Source organism: Crotalus tigris, unplaced genomic scaffold, assembly GCF_016545835.1.
Source record: "Crotalus tigris isolate CLP2741 ecotype Arizona unplaced genomic scaffold, ASM1654583v1 scf7180000018485.2372832, whole genome shotgun sequence".
Taxonomy (NCBI): domain Eukaryota; kingdom Metazoa; phylum Chordata; class Lepidosauria; order Squamata; family Viperidae; genus Crotalus; species Crotalus tigris.
Window position 1 is genome coordinate 830,813 of NW_024097033.1, and position 18,073 is coordinate 848,885.

Consider the following 18,073-nt stretch of genomic DNA (forward strand, 5'->3'; position numbering starts at 1 on the left):
AGAAAAAAATGGGCTCAGTGTTTTGGTCCCATGAATCTCGGGAACATAAAAAGAGGAGTAGTGGATCACAAGACACATTTTATGCTAAAAAAGGAAAAGCTGTGAAAGGCAAAAAAAATAGCATATAAAGGAAGCCATTATTTTATGTACTTAATTGCTCTGTGCTAGTCCTGTCACAAGATTTATCTATAACTTCTACACATTTTTATATTGCAATGGGCTGTAAACTGGAAATGTTCCCCTAACAAAAATAGACTAATATAATATAACAATGCTCTTGATGTACTTGCCTTGGTGCAATTGTATTGGGGGCTTATTCATCCCGTTATCTTCCTTAGAGTGATGGCTGAGGATGATATAACACATACCCAAAGGTGCATTAGGTTCATATTCCGGGAATGGAACAACTCGCCACAGCTAACTCACCATGGCCAACATGCCACAGTCAACTCGCCATGGCCAACTCACCACAAAACAGCTCGTTGTGGGAGAATTCAACAATTCAATTCTTTAAAATAATTTTTAAATTATTTTAATTTTTATTCATTCACATTTTGTCTCTCCTTTGGCATCCTTTCTTTAATGATTCTATTTCACCATTTCTTCAATATTAGTGTAACTCTTTCCCCCAGTGAGCTGGCCCGTACGAGTTGGCCATGGCAAGTTGTCTCAGGGTGAGTAGGCTGTGGTGACTTGGCCAAGACGTGTTAGCTCTAGCGAGTTGTCGTAGACCCATCCCCATTCACTCAAGGGTCCCTTACAAAGACTGCCAGTGGTCGATATTTGCTAGCCTAATATTTCATACAATTGCTGCCATGCTCAGAATCAAGAGGAAAGAGAGGAGTAAGACAATTTGCCTCCTTATATCAACACAAGTTGTTATCGCATATATCGTTAGAAGACATTTTGAAGTAGTGAGATTTGACTAGGACAATTTACAGATTTTGGTAAGCTTTCCTCTCCCTAATTCTTTCTTTGGGTAATTAAGGAATTTATTGTTGCAATACTACAGTTGGAGAAGCTCACACATGCTTCTTCCCCCTCCCAGCTCCTTAGAGGAAGCATAAAATACAAATACAGTTAATAAATAAATGAATAGTCCATGACAAGCTAATTGTGAAGTTAACTGCCCCTTCCACTTTGAAGAACTGATGAAAAGATTAAGCCTTCTACTTTTCTTTATTTCTTATCATTTGTCAGAATGACAAGAATTTAAAGTGGATGCCCTCTCCATGCTTTAGTTATTCACTTCTTCTAAAGTATGATTCAGAAAAAGTCGTGATCTTGAGCAAAAAACCCTTTATCAATTACTCCTTTCAGCCTCCATATAAGAATTTGAGCTGGTAATGCTGGCAGAACTGGTCAACTATCTGCCACCTATGTGGGAAAGCAGACTCTTTAATACCTAAAATTGATGTAATATCCTGCATTGGTCTTACCAATAATAGTTATTTCCACTGATACTATACAGTACATTAAATGCAATGAAATAATATAATCCAAACAGAAATGGAAGATCCATATAGGCTATCTTGAAAGAAGGTTGGATACCATCATTAAGGACATATAAAAATAGCAGTTGCTAAGTTATTACGATTTTGTTAATTTATTATTGTAGCAACCGTATGAGTTAAGCTAAAGAGAGAAGCAAATAAGCATAAGGCTCTCCAGTGGGATCTGGGTGGCTGCACTTTAAACTTCCACTGGTATCTTTCACAGTCACAAGGCTGGTTCCTTTAAAAGAGGTGAAGCATGTGTGGAATGAAATAGTGAAACTGGTACATCATTTCCAAGCATGCAAAATCATCAGGACAGAGTCAAAGGCTTCCTAAAATCCTCAGATTTAACAGGATCATCTTTAAAAGAAGAGCAATGCTTTTGATCCACTTCATGTTATAAACATCATTTGTCTACCATTTTTCTCCCTCATATGATTCTTCCCCCCCCCCTTCTGGAAGCCACTGGAAGGCTAGATACTTTTCTTCTGTAACTGAGGTAATGGCTCTTCCTTATGAGAAGCTGAAGATGGTTTCTCAACGTAGTTCAAGGAGAACTTGCCTGCCTTTACGACTGGCCCCTTCACTACTGCCCAATGACATTTAAAGGAGGTGCTTAATAATGATGATTGACTGAAAAAAATCACCTGGGGTCCTTTTTTGGATGCCACTTCACTAAGTGAAGCTTAAGGGTGGCACTGGGGAAAAAGAGGCTACTCAATGATGGCTCCTCGTTCTTTCTACAAGGAACCCTTATTAAATTAGGATCTATCTTTTTCTGGCTTAAAAAAAAAGCCACATGATAACTTGTAACAGTTTTATAAGCTATTTCAACAGATTGTGATGTTCATACCTGGTTGTGTCATGTATTCTTTATTATTTCCGGTGTCTTTTTTTTCTATTTGTTTAGGATTCTATTTTTGTTTCTGATTACTCTGTACTATATTGAGAGCATGAATTTATGCAGAACATAAATCAACATATAAATAGATGCTAAGTAATAGTGTGGTTGTTACTATTTCATAGGCCTCCCCAGCAGTCTCTGATAAGAGAAATGTTGACGAGAACGTCTTCATCTTTGATGGCTTGGGTAATAGTGGGCAGGGAGACACAACAAGTTCTCAGACTACTGCAGCCTTGCAAGGTAACCAGGACATTTTCCCACCTCATTTTATTAGGTGCAAAGAATCAACAAACTCCCTAGAACATTAGTCATCCATTAATATATGCAAGAATTACCTGGAGTAAGCTAGCAATATTTACTAAGAAGATTAAAAGCATAAGTGGGTTTATGTTACAATACTAATACTACTACTACTACTACTACTAATAATAATAATAATAATAATAATAATAATAATGTTGGAAGGGACTTTGGAGGTCATCTAGTCCAACCCCCTGCTTAGGCAGGAAACCCTACACCATTTTGGACAAATGGCTGTCCAGTTTCTTCTTAAAAACTTCCAGTGTTGGTGCATTCACCGCTTCTGGAGGCAGGTTGTTCCACTGGTTAATTGTTCTAACTGTCAGGAAGTTTCTCCTTAGTTCTAGGTTGCTTCTTTCTTTGGTTAGTTTCCACCTGTTGCTTCTTGTACTGCCTTCAGGCGCTTTGGAAAATAGCTTGACTCCCTCTTCTTTGTATAGTCATAAAGTGACTATGCTGCAATCAGAGGGCAAAAATCATACCATCCTTTGTTCCTGGGCTTATATTCTCTCCTCTTCCTCCTCCTCCTCCTCCTCCTCCTCCTCCTCCTCCTCCTCCTCCTCCTCCTCCTCCTCCTCCTCCTCCTCCTCCTTTCTTCACATGATGTCACATGAGCATCTAGGCACACAATATACTGTCAAGCTAAAGATTATATTGTGGTTTCTTTAGCATTTAAGGATGTGTAAAGAAAGAAAAGATAAGTTGCTTGGGGAGGACAATTAAATTACAACCTGAACCTTGTGTATTATGAATTTATAAATCCATCTTGTTTTAACCATACTTTTTTATAATCCTGATCTACAGTAATCCTGACTCTTTCCCTGCTCTGCCCATTTCTTCTGGATATTGGCAGGAGTGGAATGCAAACCAGAAACTGAGTAAATATTACTTACTATAACATTGACAGCTTATTAAAAAACTATATTTGGCCAGTTTAGGGTCTAATTGTGCGAATTATGATTTATCCTATTTTAATAAAAGGGTCATTCTAAAATGATTAAGTCTTTTACATATGACCTAAATGAAACCTTAGAGCATATAGAATTAATAGGTTTTTTATTGGTTGCAACCAGAAACACAGTGTCAAGATTTTGCAAAACAGAAAAATCTAAATATTTCCACATAGTAGGAAATATATTGGGAAAGTGTTTTAATGAGAAATTTGACCAGCACCCTCATCAATATTAGAATAATACAGGTGTTCATTTTTTTCATATCTGAGTTAAAATTAATCACATATAACAAAAATGTATTAGTTGTTTACCATCTACTTATAATTTTTTACATAATTTAATCAAATCAAGTTTTATGTATTCTTTTACATTCTTATCACTGTATTGTAAGGAAAATTAAATTTAGGTTTAAGGAAAAGATTTTTTAAAACAAAAAAAATTGACTCTTGCTTGCTCAAAACGACCCAGTTAAAACAAATGTTGAATAAGCATTATGTGCAAACCAGGCCAGTATCAGCTGTTCACAGAGAAGCTGGAAGCTATTGCATTGTGTGTGTTTTTTCTGCATCTTTCTAAGTAGTGTTACCAAACTGGCCAGAGATATCTCAGGATCCCATCCACCAATTCATATGCATGCACATATACATATACATATACATATACATATACATATACATGCATGCACAGATATATACCTTCACACACATACACTCTCTCACACACAAACCTTTTAATGACTTACCTATTTGATTCTAACTGCTTCCCTGTGCAGCAAGATCCATATTTCGAACTTCAGGGGTTAAACAAAGTGACCAATTTCCTCTGACTAATCGAGCATGCAGTTTGCTTGTATTTGGCCAAAAGGATTTATTACATTGAGCAACAATAAATGTTTCAAGTACTATTATGGGGCAACTGTGTGTTGCAGTTCATTAACTTAAAAGCGGGAGCCTGCTAAAGTACCATTTCTATTTTGGGCTACTGTGTTTCAGGTTCACTGTGTATTTACAGCTCCCAGAGCAATAAAATGTCTGAGAAATCCACCACGGAAACTAATTTTACATAAAAATTGCTAACTGTGTAGGAGGGTGTTTGCTTGCTGTTCCCTCACCTTGAAAAATTAGCAACTGCTGCTGTATCCCATAGCACTCTGCTTTGTTTTTTTTAACATACTAATCTATAGCTATAGCTCACTTGCTCACATTGTAGCTGCTCAGAATTGCAATATTTTATTCTGAATTGATGAATCCAAAACCATAAAACAGAAAATGGGTTTATTATTTTATGCATTCATTTATATATAAAACATTTATATCAAACTATTCCACTTCTAAAATAGATACGCAAGATTATTAAAATCATAAAAGTACAGAAACAAAATGCAATAAATCCAGTCTAATAGCCCCATTAAATTCACATAAATCCCATTCACAACAAAATACCAACAGTAGCACAGTACCCAGAAAAAGTGCAGGCAATAAAAGTATGCTATGGTTATTTCCCCTGAACAAAATAACAGAATCTAAGAGTGGTGTCAGAAGTACTTGATACAACAGTAGCTTCATAAACTTCATAAGCTAAGATCAAGTTTCTCTTTCCTTCTTTTCACTAACCAGGACCCACTAAGACCACCAAGATTTTTCTTTGCAATCTATGGTTCACATTTTATCTTTTTAGGATGATTTACATTATTAGCTGCTTTACTGATGTGGCTGTATCTTGCATGAGAAGATTCTTGATTTTGTATGTGTTCATATTTATGTATCTATGTATCTGTTTCTTCACTTCAGCATACTTTTTAATTCAGTTGCTATTTCATTTGTTAAGTATCATTTACTGTCTAAATTCCTATGGTTCCTAAGGTTTGGAACCTCTTCTAGTTTTTGTTGATTATACATTTTATCCTTTTTTATGATCAGTAGATCCTCTTAAGAGCTAGTTTGGTGTAGCGGTTAAAGGCACCAGGCTAGAAACCGGAAGATGTGAATTGTTTAAGAGGTACCTTGCAAGCACAAAAAAAGTTTATAGAACATTTAAAACAATGGGACTGCAAGGCAATTCTGGTTTTTACATAGAATTCAGTCCTGAATTTGAGAAATTAAAACCCCAGAAATCAAGATAACTACTTGGAATATTCTGGATATAATCTACTTTGACCTCATAAATTTTTTGATAAGATTGTACATGACAAGCTGTTAAAATATAGTTTGGATGGCACTACAATATGGTGACCCTATAACTAGGTGGCTAATTTCACTTAGATAATCAGCATTTATAGCACTGTGTCAAGTTGGAGAATAATAACAAGTGAGATCCCATTAGGATCCATGACGGAGCCAGCATTGTTCAACATTTTTAATGACTTGGATAATGGGACTGATGATACACTTATCAAATCTTGGCAATGACACGAAATATACGATACACATAAAAGATGATATGTGCTGGGAAGCACCAGGATGGAAAAAGTCTTGGATGGAAGGAAAGACAAAAACCTGAATATGAGTCAACTGTTTTAAACCCCAGATTGCTGGGCAAGTTCAAGGAAGCAAGAATTACACAGACACCTGTAAGGTATCTTTAATAGCAAAGATTGGAAAATACAGCATCTTGGAAACCATGAAAAGAATTTCCAGACTTCCGGTTCCGGTTCGCGGCGTCACTAGTCGCACGGGGAGACTCCTTGTCTCGTCGACTAGGTTTCCCTTCATCGGTGGACCCTTATACGGGTCCAAAGTCGCCCTGGAGGGTGTGACTTCTGTCGAGGAGTCTGCGGTCCGGCTGTGGAGGAGCAGTGGCTCCTCCAGCTGTCCGGATGAATCTCTGAGGGCTGACGGAGAAGAAGATCAGCCATGAAAGTGGCTGATCGCCCTGCCGCTTCAGACCGTAAGTCAGAAAACATCTAAGCTTTTAGTGCCCCCGTGGTAAATCCAGGTGAGAATTTTTTCTTATTTTTCTCTCTATTCCGCTTTTTTCTTTGTTTGTGTGCCTGTAAAGAGCTTTTGAAATTATTTCCCTGGTTTGGAAAGGCGGCTTCTGCTTTTTTGGGGGGGGGGGGAAGAAAGGCATTTTACAAACACTGAAAGGCTATAAACTGGAAAAAAAAGGAAAAAAAAGAAGGAAAATGTTTCCTCTTTCCTTTATTTTTAAGAACGTTATTATTTCTACTTTTTTATATATATACATATTATGCCTTAAAAGATAGAAAAAAAGAATTGATTTTTGGAAAAGACTTTCCTAACTCACTGAGGACATCTAGTGACAAAAATTTAATATTGTAACTTTGCTTACTTTTTTTATGAACTTCAAACATTAAAGATAAGCTGTGCACCTGTGATGCTGTGGGGATGGATGTTTTTACATTAAACAAAGCCTCTACAAAAAAGAAAAAGAGATTTCCTTTTAAGAATATTAAAATGGAGAAACCTCAGATACAACTGAACTGTGCACTTATATTGGGAAAGATTTATGAGGCCACTGCAGAAATTTGTGTTACATTTTAAAACTGTACTTTAGAATTAAGATCCAGAAACTCTACTACATTTGCTCAAACTGATGTCCTGGTTACAACTGATCATGTCATAAATCAAAATGTACCAGAAGAGGATTCTACAGAGATAGAAGTGGAATTTATTTCATCTGACAATCCCCTCTTTAGCAACTTAGAAAACCAGAAGAAGCAAAGACTAAGACTTCAAAATACAAAGCAACTATATCACAAAGAGAACAGAAAAAAACGTTTACTGCAGAGGAAGAGATTTATACTTTCTCAAAGACTACTACAAGCAATAAGAACTGATCTATTGGTTGAAAGAGAAAAAAAGACGTTTACTGCAGAGAAAGGGACGTACTTTTGCTCAAAAATTATTACAAGCATTGAGAATGGACTTATTGGTTGAAAGGGAAGTGTTTTTATGGAAGCCTGTGTGGCATAGAAAGAAACCCAGAATTAGATTGAAAAACAAATTTAAAAATCTTTAATGGAGTAAAAGGCAATGTTGACTTCATGGATTGTTTTAAGGATAATGATCTAAAATGGAAAAATGCAATTATATACATACGTGATTAAATTAGTAAAAACTGTTTAATGGATTAAAAGGCAATGTTGGTTCTGTGGATTGTTTTAAGGATAATGATTTAGATTTAGAAGTAAGAAATCTACAATTATATTTATGTGTGTTTAATCTAGTTTGATGACTTTTTTGTTTTATGGAAATTTGATATGGAAATATGAAAGTTAAATGTGGAGTGAAAAAAGAAACTTGGCTTTATAGAGACTTAAAATGCATTCCTTGGAATAATAGATTGAATTAGACTGGAATTTTGAAATGCTTAATTAATTAGGAGATTTTTGTATATAATAATACATCTTGATATGGTATGATAATTAATTGGATGGAATTTGGTTTCTTTAATGAATGGAAATGAATTAAGTCAAAGACTACTATAAGTAACAAAAATGGACTTATTGGCTGAAAGGTTAAGGATAATGATTTAGATTTAGAAGTAAGAAAACTTTATATACATGTGTAATATTTAATTACTTAAGAGATGTTTGTGTATAATAATACGATTTGATAAGATATGATAATATTGTTTTTTTAACTAAACTAGTTATTATTGGAAGAAGAAATAAATAAGATTGGTAATAAAAAAGGGATGAGAGGGATTAAGAACTTGAATATATTTGCAAGAGGTATTTGAAGTGATAATATGTTGATGTAAAACACTATCTGATTATGGTAATTGAAATTGATTTAAAGTTTTAATAAATAGATTTAGTAGTAATAGAAATTTAGAATAAAAATGAAATATATTAAATTTGCTATGTTACTTGAGGGAAATAGAGAGATGATAGCAAATGTATTAAGTTGAGCTGTTATTGTGTGATTTTATGTTGGAATCTTTGTTTACCCAAACACCACAGTGTGTCTTAAACACTTTTTGTTAAAACTATAAAACCAATAAAATATATTTTTTTAAAAAAAGAATTTCCAGCTATTTCTTTATACTGAAGAAACCTCTTTGAATTATTGTAGAGATAGGGGCCAGGTAGAGGTTGTGAGCAACAAACTGCCCTTCCGACGCCTGTGTGCCTCTTCTCTCTACATGATCTCATCCATTTACATCACCATGGTAATGTGGGAAACTATCCCGGACTGGTACATGATATCACCTGGTTCACATGATATTAGCTAGGTTACATCAACAGGGTGTGGTAGAAACTGCTCCCTGGCTGGGGCCTCCTAGCTGGTATATTCTTAAGGATTGGCAAGAGGTTTCACCAATAGAAATGCTATTACTATGCTGATGCCGTCTTACTTTATGCTATTTGGAACACTGTATAAAAGGCAATAAACACTGCGAAGGCTGTCGGCCATATTTGCACCCTGCAATGACTGAGCACTGATTCCTTCAAATTATTTGAATCATTTCTTCCCAACTTCCTTGCTAACTGTGATTGAGTTATCATTGCACTTCTGTCTCTTACCTTTTCTGTAGCTTTCCAACACTCTCTCCCACAAGCAGTGGAAGACGCTAGCACAGGGGCTAAGGAAGTTCTGAGCTGCATCTGAAGAACCATACCAAAGATAGATAAAGCAATTATTCTCCTCTACACAGCATCAGTGAAACCACAGCAAGAATGCTGTGTATAGTTCTGGGAGGATATTGGAAGGTTAGAATAGTTCAAGGAAGATTATAAAGGTGCTCAAAGACATGCCCTACCAGGACAGGCTGAAAAAAACTGAAATATTCAGTCTACACAAAAGAGGACTGAAAGGAGACATGATATAAGTGTTCAGGTACATAATAGGGCCCATAGGAAAGATGCTTTGCCACATAAATTAGAACCAGAAATAACAGGTATAAGTTCCAATTAGCTAGGTTTCATTTAAATATAAAGAAAAAAATCTGGATGGTAAATTCTGTACACCTTGGAGGCTATGGTCCATCTTTGCAGGTTTTTAAGAAGATCTGGACTAGTCCTCTCTCGAGCATATTTTGTCTGTGCATTGAAGAGGAGAGGACTAGATCTTTGCGATCCTTTTCAGTTTCATAACTAATGACTGATTCTACTAATCTTCCAAATGACAGTCCCTTCAGCCCTGCTAAATTTTAGGCAAGCCTGATGCCAACTCCTCAACCTGAAAGGGGGGCTCTAATAGGTGATTTCCCCCTCCTCCTGTGGAGCCAAAACAAAAATATATCTCTAGTTATAAGTAGACAGGGATAGCATTACTTAACTATAAGGTAGGCTTGCCTTGTTCAGCAACTCTCTTGTTTAGCAATAATAATCCAAAAGTAACTTTATGTTCAATTCTTTGCAGGTCTATAAAACAAATGAAAACTGAAAAAAGATTAAAAAGGCAATTATGGTTTCACCTAGTGACTGGTTTGCTTAACAACCAAGGTCCGAATTGTGGTCACTAAATGGGGACCCAATTGAGTTTACTTGTGGAAATCCAGAAGGGAACATCAGAAATCCCGATTATATGACCACGGTTCAACCAAGCATTCGCATGGCAGTCATGTGACCACAGGGACACTGTGATGGCCAGAACTCCAAGGACCAGTCATAAGCACCATTCTTTAAGTGCTGTTGTAACTTTGAACAGTCACTGAATTAAAGATTGTAACCAAAGGACTACTTTTAACTCTAAAGCATAGTATCAGCTAAAAGCGAGGGCAATGAAACTCTCAATTCTAAAAGGCTTTCTCAGAGACATAATCTCTTCTTCTTTTTCTTTCTAAATAGCTAGAAAGGTCTCTTGAAATGACAGTTTAGCACAATCCAAATCACAGTACAGTCCACTATTAGGTCCAAGAACGTCTGTCATTAAGTGATGCAATTGTTAAATGAGTCATATGATCATGCCAGTTTTGTAATCTTTCTTGCTGGGGTTGTAAAGCAAGTCACTGTGGTTATTAAGCAAATTTGGTTTCCCCCCCTATTGACTTTCCTTCTTGGAAATTGGCTGGGAAGGTCATAAATAAGAGATCAAGTGACCCCACGATGTTGCAGCCTCCGTAAACACATGCAGATTGCCAAGTCATGGGGATGCTGCAACAGTTGTATGAGGTCTGGTCACAACTCACTTTTTTCAGTGCTGTCATAACTTCGAATGATTGCTAAATGAATAGACATAAATCAAGGACTACCTGTACAAATTCAAACAAATGAAGTTGATTCTCGCCGTTCCTAATCCAACGTTCTAATTACTGTTTGATTATTCCCTTAGTTTCTAGGCTTAGAAATCAAAAGTTGCAAAGGTGCAGGGAGGGACATTTCGAGATTATATATTTCCCATCATAATAAAGTCCAGGCAGGTGGAAGTCTTAATGAAAACTGGTTGCAACATGAGGAAATGGACAGAACAAAGGATAAAATCAGGAACACCCAACAAAAATCAAGATCTTATTTCCTCTCTGGAAACAGTCATATCTCTTTAGCCAATTAGATTTTTAAAAAGCCCAAACAATAAACTCCCACACTGGAGTCAGTTGCCAGCTTCCCCTCCTCCCCGAGACAAGATTTATAAGCTCCAGAAAGGGAACACAAGATATATCATTTCATACTAAATCACGTTGCTTCCCTGTTAATAGAACTAGGTAAGTAGACTAGTGGGGACTGCATGAGTCATGTCTTGACTGGAAGAAGATGCCTTGTTTGCATAACATCAGGCATTTCTCCTTTTAATTTGGTGATACACTTTTAAAATTCCTTGTAAAAAGAACATATTTATGGTTTCTGTCAGGCTTTTTCTCAGCTTGAGCATTTAGGAAAGAAAGACCCTCGACTCCATTTGTAGCAAAAGGTGTACTTTTACTAAAGCCAAGTGTTTATAGCATAAGCAAAGTCAAATCTGAATATTTCCACATAAACCCAATGATTTTCCCTTCTCCCACATCCTCCCTCCTTGGTCATCTTGATATTCCAGCTAGATGTTTGATAGCAGTTCTGAAGTTTGGTGCCTCTTTGGTGGTTGTTTGCATTCTGTTCCCAGAGCTATGTCCTTGGATCTTTCAACCCTTGTCTCTGGTTGGCACTTCTGCTTCCTGTCATCCTTCCTCCCTATATTCCCCCATTCCCACTCCCCCCTTTTTTATGGCAGGATGCCATCCAAGAAAAGTAAGGCTGAGGTGGTGTAATGGCAAATTTGACAGGTTTCACTGATTCTGGGCTACAAGAATGATTGTATTCACAGAAGTGAATTAACTGTACAATTTTTGTAGATGCTGTTTTATTTTTCAAAATCTGTAAAATTAAAGTGCAACTAGGCACAGAAGCAGCAAGTTCAAAGAAACAGGTAGCATGAAATCCAAGGGTCATTAAAATAGGACTTGCACACGATTATGTAAAAAATATGTCATGTACATGACATCATGCAAACAATGGAAGATACGTATGACATCTTCATGGCTTCTTCCAGTTGCCTGTGTCCCTGGATAAGATCAATGTCCCAGTTATCCAATGCTAGGCTCTAGAATGGGGAGAGAGCCCATGTGATATAACAGTTAAGGCAGTAGTGGGATTCAAATACCTGAACAATTGGTTCTCTGCATGGATGCCACTGTCGTGATTCCGTGCCAGCCTGTGTTCCCAACAGCTGAGTCCGGGGAATCCGAGGAGGAGGTGGAGGAGGCATTTGGAGGGCCATTGGGGTCAGAGGGAGGCTCTGATGAATTACAAGACTCAAGGTTTGATGAAGAGCCTGGGCCCTCCAGTCGTGTTCCGGATGAAGCTCAGCTGTGTGGGGAGAATGAGTCAGACTTGGAGGATTCACACCTGATGGACGTAATTAATGCTCATAGATGCAGGCAATTAACTAGAGCAGATCAGCAGCAGTCAATACGACAACTCCAGGGGAGGAGGAGAAGGCATTGAGAAGCCACGCCTTGGGACTGCTTTATAAAAAGGGAAGGTGTGGGCAGTGCTGGTTGCTGAAGGCAACCGTTTGTAAAGAACTTCCAAGGATCATGGTCTGTTTTGTTTTATCAATGAATTTCTTGTTTAAACTTCTGCTCTTGTAACCAATTATCTGTTAGGAAAGTATTCTGTGTTTTTGTTTTGGAGAAAAACTTATCAGGATTGTTTTGAAAATAAAAAGAGGTTGGTTTTCCCAACCTACTGTTTAAAAGGGGTTTGTTCTTGTGATGTAACAAGGACGGACGTAGGCTGGGACAGAACAGTTTGTCTTCAGCCTAACCTCCTACTATTATGGAGCAGCTACATGCTGAGAATGCCCAGCTCTCCCAGCAGCTGGCTTTGTTATCAGCCCAAGTGCCACAGCTCCAAGTACACGTCACTGCTGCTCCACCACCCAGGAGAAAATGCCAAGTTACAATGCTGGACAAATTTGATGGCAATCCAGACATGTTTCCTGTTTTCATGGGACAATGCCAGCTATTTATCAGTGTGAGAGTGGCTAATTTCCCCACTGACCGGGATAAAGTGGAGTTTATGATAAGCCTGCTCTCTGGTGCTGCAGCTCGTTGGAGCACACCCCTGCTAGCCCAACCTAGTCCATTGGTGAACAACTTTGTAGGGTTTTGTGATTACATGCAGATGATGTACGAGGACCCCATCAAGACCCAGATAGCTACCCAACGTTTGAAAGCTCTGAGGCAGGGCTGACGCCCCCTGCAGGGCTATATCAGCGAATTTCGGCTGCTTAGCCAGGATTCAGCCTGGAATGAGTCTGCGCTCATGGATGCTTTTCAGGATAGATTGTCGGAGGAGATGTTGGATGAGCTGGCCTGTGTTGATGTTCCCCCAGACCTCAATGGGCTCATTCATCTGTCTGCGGATCGACGCTCGGCTGCAGCAGCAAAGGAGTTGCTGTGCCGCTCCAGAGACCTGTACTGCCCCCATTATGCATGAGTTCCCGATCCAGAGGGAGGAACCAATAGAGTTAGGTGCTGCCAGATCTCGCCTATCGATGGCAGAGATGAGCAGGTGACGTTCAGGGGGGTTGATATTGGAGGCGCGCCTGATTCTCCCCGGGTTACCCAAGGGGATTCCAGTCCATGCGTTGATTGACTCTGGGGCCACTACAAACTTTATGGACACAGCATTTGTGGCCAAATGGGCGATTCCCCAATGCCCGGTGGAACCACTGATGTTAGTGGAGACCATTGATGGTCGAGTGCTCCTGTGTGGGCCAATTAAGGCCGCCATGCAACCGTTATGTATAGCCATCAGTTCACATGAGGAGGCCATCCAGTTCTATATCACGCAGACCTGCATTTCCCCGTGGTCTTCAGATTGGCGTGCTCCCGGCGCATGACCCACAGATTTATTGGTCACAGAACTTGGTCATCTTCCCAAGCTTACAGTACGTGGATCACACCCGCCAAATCTGTGCCGGCCAGGTAGAGGGGCCCACGGGAGTCTCCTTACCCTCTGAACTAGCAGATTATGCTGATGTTTTCAGCAAGACTGAGGTGGATCAATTGCCCCCGCACAGGCCCTATGACTGCCCCATTGACTTAGTCCCTGACATGCCTCTCCCAGTGGGGCATTTGTATTCCATGTCAGACCCCAAGTTGGCCGCGTTGTGGGACTTTTTGGACAAGAATTTGGCTCGGGGTTTTATTCGGCCCTCATCCTCACCAGTACCCGTGCTCTTTGTCAAGAAGAAGTCCGGTGAATTGCGGCTTTGCTGTGATTACAGGAAATTAAATGCCATCATGGTGTGCAACCGATACCTGCTGCCCCTCATCCCTGAACTCTTGGACCAGCTCTGGGAGGCAAAGATCTTCACAAAACTGGACTTGCGTGGAGCTTACAACCTTGTCAGAGTTTGGTCGGGTGATGAGTGGAAGACGTTGTTTGGTACTCGATACAGGCACTTTGAGCACACAGTGATGCCATTTGGCCTGACCAACACTCCTGCCGTGTTTCAGTATTTTATGAACGACATTTTCCGGGACTTGTTAGATCAGTTTGCCGTGATTTACTTGGATGACATCCTGATCTACTCCCCATCGCGAGAGGTGCACCATCAGCATCTCCGTCAGGTCCTGCAGTGGCTCCGAGAACATCGGCTGTATGCCAAACTGGAGAAGTGCCAGTTCTACCAGATGACTATCGAGTTCCAGGGTCACCGCATTTCTCCTGAGGGCATCACCATGGAGCCGAATAAGGTCAAGTCTCTGCAGAGTTGGCAACCCCCACGTCGTGTGAAGGATGTCCAGCAACTTCTTGGGTTCGCCAACTATTATCGGACTTTCATCCCCGGGTTTGCTACCATGACAGCCCCCCTTACTCAGCTCCTGCAGAAAAAGACTCGGTTTCAGTGGGCGCTCCAGAACAATGGGCTTTCTGGGCTTTGAAGGAAGCCTTCATGAAGGAGTCCATCCTGAAGCATCCTGACCCGCAACGGCTGTTTGTCGTGGAGGCGGATGCCTCCGACATTGCCATTGGGGCAGTGTTACTCCAGGCGATGCCCTCTTCCCTTGCGCATACTATTCACGGAAATTGAATACGGCGGAATGCAACTATACCATCTGGGAGAAGGAGCTACTGGCCATTAAAGTGGCGTTCGAGGCCTGGAGGCATCATCTGGAAGGGGCGCAACATCAAATCGAGGTCCAGACGGACCACAAGAATTGCAGACTGCTCGGAAATTGAACCAACGCCAGATCCGGTGGTCTTTCTTCTTTGCAAGGTTGAATTTCCGTGTAACGTACATACCCAGCAGTCACAACCAAAGAGTGGATGCTCTGTCCAGGAAGCCCGAATATTCCTGAGCAGAAGACAAGCTTCTGCCCAGGACAGTGCTCCCCATCGAGTCTTTTGCTGTGGTGCAGGAGCCGATAGATGTATGGGCTCAGATTTGGGAGGCCGAGCAGCAGGATGGATGGGTGGCTCAGTGAAAGGAGGAGGTGGGGCCCAATTCCCCAAGGACAGTCATAGATGGACTCCTCCACTATCATGACTGGCTCTATGTTCCGGGAGGGCCATTCAGGGGACTCATCCTCAGCCAGTGTCACGTCAATCCGGCAGCGGGGCATTTTGGCCTGTTCAAGACCCTGAATTTGGTCTCCCATATCTTCTGGTGGCCCTGAGTCCGACACGACGTCCAGGCCTAAGTCACATCCTGTATCCCATGTAGACAGGCCAAGTCAGCGATGGGGCCCCCGCCCGGACTACTGCAGCCCTTGCCGACACCTAAAAGACCCTGGGGGACTGTGTCCGTGGACTTCCTCATGGACTTACCCCTATATTCTGGATTCACGATGGTGTTCATGGTGGTGGACATGTTGACCAAGATGGCGCATTTCATCTCATGCCGTGGCTTGCCATCTGCTCGCAGCAATGATCATATGTTCACCCAGCAGATGTTCTGGCTGCACAGCCTTCCTAATAGGGTTGTGTCTGATAGAGGGGCCCAGCTCACAGCCCATTTCTGGCAGGGGTTGATGCAGGTATTGGATGTCAAGATCTGCCTCTCGTCTGCACATCATCCCCAAACTGATGGAGGGTCCAAGGTCATCGGGATCATCGAGCAATATCTGCACTGCTATGTCAATCAGCAGCAGAACAATTTGGCGGACTATCTGGCGGTGGCTAGTTCTCATTCAATAATTCGCAGCACACCTCCACGCAGATGACACGTTCTTGGCCAATGTGGGATATCTTTCCCCGCTAGACTCACCGGTACCAACAGCGAATGACTACATGGCAGAGTTACAGGCGATCCATCGATTGGTGCAGCAACAGTTGGAGAAGGCCAAGGCCAACTACAAAAGGTTTGTTGATCGGTCGAGGCGGGATACGCCTCCACTAATGGTGGGAGATCGGGTATGGCTGTCCACCAGGAACCTACCGTCAAGCGGGCCAGCCAAGAAATTAGACCACCGATATTTAGGACCATTCCCAATCGAGGCTGTCATCAATCCGGTCGCCTATTACTTAACTCTGCCACATTTCCTACGGGTACATCCGGTCTTTCACCAGTCTCTGTTGGTCCCTTAGCAACCGGCATGTCCACTTTGCCGAGCCCAACCTCCCCCACCAGAACGTGATGGAGACAGTGCTCCCGAGTACGAGATTGCCAGCATTCAGGACTCCCATTGGGTGAAAGGTCGCTTTCAGTACCTGATTGAATGGAAAGGCTACGGACCGGAGGAGTTCACCTGGGAGGATGCGACCACCATTCATGCTCCTGCCTTGATGACCGCCTTTCATGAACAATTCCCATCCCGACCGCATCCAGATCAGCAGACCCGGGGGAAGGGCCCTGCGGTGCGGGATAGTGTCGTGATTCCGTGCTAACCTGTGTTCCCAACAGCTGAGTCCGGGGAATCCGAGGAGGTGAAGGAGGCATTTGGAGGGCCATCGGGGTCAGAGGGAGGCTCTGATGAATTACAAGACTCAAGGTTTGATGAAGAGCCTGGGCCCTCCAGTCGTGTTCCGGATGAAGCTCAGTTGTGTGGGGAGAATGAGTCAGACATGGAGGATTCACACCTGATGGACATGATTGATGCTCATAGACGCAATTAGCTAGAGCAGATCAGCAGCAGTCAATACGACAACTCTAGGGGAGGAGGAGAAGGCATTGAGAAGCCACGCCTTGGGACTGCTTTATAAAAAGGGAAGGTGTGGGCAGTGCTGGTTGCTGAAGGCAACCATTTGTAAAGAACTTCCAAGGATCATGGTCTGTTTTGTTTTATCAATGAATTTCTTGTTTAAACTTCTGCTCTGTTTGCTTTTGTAACCAATTATGTTAGGAAAGTATCCTGTGTTTTTGTTTTGGAAAAAAACTTATCAGGACTGTTTTCAAAATAAAAAGAGGTTGGTTTTCCCAGCCTACTGTTTAAGAGGGGTTTGTGACGTAAGGATGACGGACGTAGACGGGGACAGAACAGCCGCTTCCAGAAATCCATTTGCAGCTTGGGCCTCTGAGGGCCAGAACAGGCTTCCAGAAATGGTGTCCACCCTTCTGGTGGGCTCTTTTGGGGGCTGGGAGGCCTCTCCTGGGTTTCTGAGGCTCAGAACAGACTTCCAGAAGCAGCATCCATGTACTTCCAGTGAGCTGTTCTGGGCCTGGGAGGCCTCCCCCAGGCCCGCAAGGTTCAGAACAGACTTCCAGAAGTTGCATCCATGCACTTCTAGTGGTCTGTTCTGGGCCTTGCGAAAAAGGGCTAGGGCTTTAGCCGGTTCACCGAAGTCCATAAAAAATTAGCTACCGAACTGGTGCGAACCAGCCAAATCCCACCGCTGAGTTAAGGCACCAAGCTAGAAACAGGGAGTCTATGTTGTAGTCTTACCATGGCACAAAGGTCACTAGTTGGGTCACTTTGGGCCAGTCACTCCCTCTCATCCCCAGGAGGCAGGCAAAGACAAGCCACTTCTGAAAATCTTGGCAAGAAAACCCCAGGGTCTAGTTCAGATAGCTAGACAGTCACCAAGA